This window comes from Rhyacophila brunnea, unplaced genomic scaffold (assembly GCF_057557595.1).
Source record: "Rhyacophila brunnea isolate RB1 unplaced genomic scaffold, BYU_Rbru_1.0 scaffold_18, whole genome shotgun sequence".
Taxonomy (NCBI): domain Eukaryota; kingdom Metazoa; phylum Arthropoda; class Insecta; order Trichoptera; family Rhyacophilidae; genus Rhyacophila; species Rhyacophila brunnea.
This window is the reverse complement of record NW_028232837.1, coordinates 26,410,748-26,417,122: the sequence shown is the minus strand read 5'-3', so window position 1 is coordinate 26,417,122 and position 6,375 is coordinate 26,410,748.

The following is a 6,375-nucleotide window of genomic DNA, read 5'->3' as shown; positions in this document are numbered from 1 at the left end:
AAGCATTAGATTTTCCTTCTTTGACCATGTCTGCAACGTAGTTGGAGCATAAGGACACCGGACGGCGCCTCCAAGAATTCCTGTCACTCAACAGTCTTCTTGCATCTATCCAGGTCATGCCAGCATCTCGTATCTCTGCCGTATACATTCTGTTAATAGTATTTAGCGGACTTCCAGGAAGTTAACTTGAAGAACAGACAGGTTTAAATTTTTTACAAATCCAACACTGCCTCTTCAATATCAGCGTGATAAGAAGCTGCTTGATCCCCTAGCTACTCCTAAAGTCATAATACTGTACACCCAGTATCCGCCGCAAACATCCGTTCTTGAGTTCGAAGCCCGAACTTTCACCCGAGCCACCATCAAAATGTAAGCATCGAATGGGCGATAGGAATAGATGGCAGTAGTGCCGCAGATGACCGCATGACCATTTATCATTTTTTTTGTGGAAACAATTTATCCCATATATACAATTATATTAAATACCTTTTTCTGTCGGCGAAAATGCTTTTCGATCCAATAATTGTTAATTTAAAGTTTGATATATTCATACATTTCGATGCATCATTATCACACACTAAGATTAGATTAGGTTAGATTAGGTTGGGTTTGGTCTAAACAGAAAGTCATAAAAGGTCATGCGGTCATCTGCGGCACTATAACCATTTTTGTATGTTGGTTTATTATTGAACAATCTTATAACAATATTAACACAAAACCATCACAAAACTATTACAAAATATTGAGATTTCAAAAACAACAAGGAAAACAAAAGAAAGCGTATTATTATTTGAAAAATAGAACAAAAGAGTGCTGCCAACTCAACTGTAGAACTGTCATCTTATTTCAGATCTGCATAATTCAGAAATATGGACAATTGAAAATTTGGTAAATGTGCCGCAGATGCCGTCATGAGATTTTTTAACTTTCTTTTTAGACCAAGCCATATCTAACCTAACCTACCCCAATCTAATATAATCATAGTTTGTGGATAATGATGCATCAAAATGTATGAAAATTTTAAATTAAGAATTATTGAATCGAAAAGCCTATGCGCCGACAGAAAAAAGTATTTATTATAATTGTCAACATGGAATAAACTGTTTTTGTAAAAAAAATATTATAAAAGCTCATGACGGCATCTGCAGCACAATTACCGAAAATTTTAAGTCTTACTACACATATATATATTGGGGTATTAGATCCTTTGGCAATATTAATAAAAGTGTCTTCTTAGTTTTTTCCACTATCATAAAATTTGGACTTTTAAGAGACATTTGGTCAAATAAAATCATTTTTTAAAATTGTGTGGAATATGGCGATATACAAAATGATTGTTAGTAGCCTAAGCAGGATCCTTGGGTCCAGACATCCCCTCCAGGAATAAAACTAAACACAAATTATTCACGTGAATGAAATATTGGTTACCACAGAATGGAATGCAATATTTAAGAGAATGTTTGGTTTTAATATTGCTGTGGAACAACTAACTCTAAAAGACAAAATATATTGAGGTGCATGTCGCGTACTATCACGTGACGACGCAGTAAGTGCCGCTATGGGAAAAAAAGTGTGTAATGTCATTTTTCTTGGTATTTAAAATGTTATCAGACTGATGTTTCCTCACGTAGCAGATTTTGAACCTTTAAATTTAGCAAAATCACCAGAACAACAATGAGGTCACCTCACGCTGTATCGACACCTGCATGTCTCATGTCGAAATTGCGTGTTTTTTGTTTTTAGCGGTTGGCACCATGTATTTTCCATAAGAATGTTGTCTATTATCTATGCCTATAGTCTGTAGATTGGGTTCCGTTCAAAATATTATTGAATTTACAGACTCATTACTAGGTTACTCCATCATTGAATTTACAGCGATCGTATTCGTTCAACATATTCTCCAAAATGATGAAACCATAGACTAAATTTGTCGCCATGACAGTATGCGACATGCATCTCAATATAATCACAACTTTAGTAGGCAAGGAAGGATCCTTGGGTCCAGACATCCCTCCAGGAATAAAAATAAACACTAATTATTCAGGTAAATAAAATATTGGGTACCACAGAATGGAATGCGATATTTAAGAGAATGTTTGGTTTTAATATTGCTTGGAACAACTAACTCTAAAAGACGGGACAGCAAAATATTGTAAGCATTCTTTCAATAAAAAAAGATTGAGAATCACTACGTGATGTTATGCATGACATTGCTTTAATAAATACAACTCAAATAGTGTTAAATAATAATGTAAGTATACAAGATTTTTACAACTGCCGTAAAAACAAGAAAATCTAACATTATATTGTCTCGACTATATTATAACTCAAGAGTCAGTACCTACTTAAATACATAACACTTAACAAATATTGCTTATTTTTTGTTTACACAACCATTTATGGAAATCAGTATTTACCTTCTATGTGCTATTTTAAAATACCAGAGTAAATTAGTTTTTCATGAATAAGAAACGTTTACAGTGAAGTGATTTGATTCCACAATACAATTTAATGTCATTGCCACAATAAATTGAATGTAAGTTTCACAACAAATCGGATGTCGGTTAGTAATTAAAGTAATAAATACTTTCATTTAGAATACAAAAACCGATTGCCTACCGTAACTTAATTTGGAGAGCGCTTGTGAGCAGATATTAAAAAGGCCAATAGTTAAAATTTGTTGCAATTAAGCATGGCAGTCTTAGCATAGTGGTAATGCGCAGGGCGGACACCCAAGAGACGCAGGTTCGATTCCTGCCGGGTGTCTTACTTTTTTCAAAAAAAGATTTTTTCTATTGGTAATATATTTTCTCAGAAGTGTTTTCAAAATTATGTATGTTCAAATTGACAGGACTGTTAACTAATAAATTAGTAGGCCATATATTTTTATAAAACAAAAATAATATATCAATATATACCTGTTTAAAAGGAAAAGCTCCATCAATTTGTAGTCTTAGTTCAACGAAAAAAATACATATTATGACAGTTCAGTGGGCACTATTTATGTCAGATCTTAACAGCCTACTTCCAACCCTTCGCCACTTGTGTGTACAATATATTGCTTGTGACATACAAAACCGGTTAAAAACGTCTCGGATGAAACCGAATTACCAAACTACAATATTAGAAATTGTATTTTTTATACTAATAGGTTTCTACATAATGCAATAAAATAAAAGGATAGGGCACTACCTATTGAGTGAAAGAGATTTTTTTTTTGTTTATTACAAATAATCTTTATTTTATTTATGTACAAACATAAAAAATATATTAATATAATTTACCTCTGAATTGGTTTGCATAAAAGATACCTTTAAATGCCTCTAAAGCAGGAAGCCCATTATGAACAGTTAGCACCGCAAGGCAAGGCCACGGCCAAATTCTTTTACATCTATTGAATGGAACGTAATCCGTATTGGCACTTTAACAGAACGGCCCAAATGCTTTTCCAAGAATAAAATCTGTTCGGCTCATCCAAATTTCTTTGACAAATAAAGTGATTTCGGAATTCATAAAACTTACTTCTTTCTTCTTTTGACCATGTCCGATCCTAATAAGATCATAATATGGGCCTCCACAAAGTGGAGGTTCGTATTAACAAGTTTTTGTTTTTACTAGAAATGGACGTTTGCCACTTGCTCAACCTATTAGGTCCATACTCCGACTATAAACACAAATTGAAAAACAATGTGTGTTTGCCGGACCCAGGATTCGATCCTGGAACTCACTACATAAAGTGGGCGTAAACATGCAAAAATATAAGAAAAAATCTCAATCTTCTAACAAGCTTGGAAAAGGGTAGGAAAACTCACTAAATTCTTTCCTCTTTTTAAATATCTTATGTGCCCAAAATCTATGTCACCGGTGGTGTAGTCTCCATTCTTTCTCTTCTTCACAATTTGTCGGTAACCAATACATCTACCTCTCTGTTGCAACTGATAACGGGGATTGTTTCAAACATCTGCTAATTTTGGCAGTTCAGACACAGTACTGAGCGTTACAGATTGGTTTACTACATGTCAAGCTGTGCTATGCGTTGACGACCATTCATAATGGGTTTCGTACTTAAATTGATAATAAATTCATCACCAACTAATATTGCACATTTATTAACATTTTTTTTAAACAAGTGGGTAGTAAGCGAAAATAATTTTTTTATATTATTATCAACAATTTTACTTTTGCAATTAAAATGTTAATAGATTTTGGTCATAGTTTGGTGATAAAAAAATAAATGTATTAATAAAATTTATTTGAGCGATTATATTATTAGTACATTTTAGAGTAGACTGGGATAATTTTTTGGTAATGTGGGGGAACAAGGATGTAAAATATTTTTTTAATTCAGTAGGGATATTATTATGATCATAAAGCATGTATAAATGTGTATTCCAGAGATAAAAACAATTTTTTGTAATTCATTCGATTATCCAGATTTATCATTATCCGGACTACCTTCCTCTGTAATTAGTTCTGATAATGTTGGTTTAACGGTACCTATAAATAGCAGTAGCGAAGGGTGAAGGTAGGCTTTTAAGATCTCCAACATAAACTTTGTTAGTGATTCGAATTTGTTTTTATTGAACTAAGACTGTTTACAGATGGTTTTGGTTTTTAAAAATCAATTAAACCCTGCTTAAACCAAACCATAATAGTTTTGGTATATATTGGACGATACAACAAAATTGTTCACACTTTCAGAATACGTATTACACATTGTTGGATAATTTTTTAAATTCAAGCCCTGCCTATTAATAAATAAAAAGTATTATTCTATCTATAAAATATCCAAAATTATGTATGATTTAATGGCATAATTTTAGATTTATAGATAGATGAGTATTTTTTGACTATTATCTATTATGTCTTGGTTTTCGCAGGGTTCAATTGAATTTTAAAAAATAACCAACACAATCTGTAAATTGTAATCTTAGTTCAATGAAAACAAATACGTATGACTGATAAAATTTAGTCTGCACTATTTATGACGGATCTTAACAGCCTATCTCCACACTTTGCCACTGATAAATAGATACCATGTATGGGTACAACAATGGCTTAATCTCAAAAAGTTAGTTTGGAGGTAAAGATATATATAAAGTAAATGCTATCTCAATTAATAATATAATATGGATTTATTAATATTTTAACAGGTATGCAAGGTACTATAAGTTTATTTTGTAATAAAAAAATCAGTCAGACAGCTGCTATCAAACAATAATGAGGAAAAATACGTTGTGTTCACTGTTAACCCAATCTACTCTTTTCAACAGTAAAGAAATAAAATTTTACAAACATTAACAAACAATATAAAGAACATGGTAGGAATGTTTTAAATCGATCTGCGTTTGTACTTGTATGACTGAATATAATATTGACAGTATTCGCGAGCCTAATACAACAAGGTTCTAAGTGTTCATCCTTGAGAAAACAAACTCAACAATGATGTAGTATTCTAAGCTGCCTCATTGTTACTAATTTTGTTTCACCAAGGATAAACACTTAGATCTGTGTAGTTCTCCACTCCACTCGCCAGATATTAAATAGGTGAATAGTCAAACTATCACATTGCAAATATTTATTATTCCTGAACGAATTGGATAATATTTGACGTAAATAAATAAAACACTTGCTCTTCAGTAAAGTTGCAAAATGTCACTTACTTTGGCTTAGTTAACTCGATATATTTGTGTGTCAATCTAGCTAGCAGCTAGTAAAAATGTATTTTTAAAAAGTACTTTTAATATTTCACAAAAATGATAGTTTGAGTTTCACTGTGTTTAGGTAAATAATTTTCATACTTCCACAAGTCCAATTGTGTAAATAGCTTAGAAACTTATTTAAAGTAAAGATATTTACTATATAAGTTGTAAATATTGCGGCTTTCAATGAGCCTAGATATATAATATTATTTAATTAATATTTATTGAACACTCAGATTTGACAGTATGGTATAATTATTTTTATCACTAGACTAAGCTTATAAAAATAATATCTTAAATACTAATAAAAATAGGGTTGATTAGATTGTAACAGACTTGTATTAAAATACAGATTAATCTTATGTCTTCAAAATATAATGACCAAGTATAATAATTAATTATTGGTAAGTAATAAATTGTGTATCCAATGATAACGTAAAATTGAAAACGAATAAGTCCACATTTGAAGGTACTTCTTTAGGTTGTCCATGAATGACCTGCCACCATTTTCGGTTATTTTTTGACCCCCCTCCTTCTTCTAACATCACACTTAACCACAGTTTAAATTACATCACAATTTTTAACTCTTCCCAAGGTTTATTAAAAAAATATATTAAAAATGATCGAAATCATTATTGTGTTAGCATGAAATATTTTATTCTCTGAAAAGAAA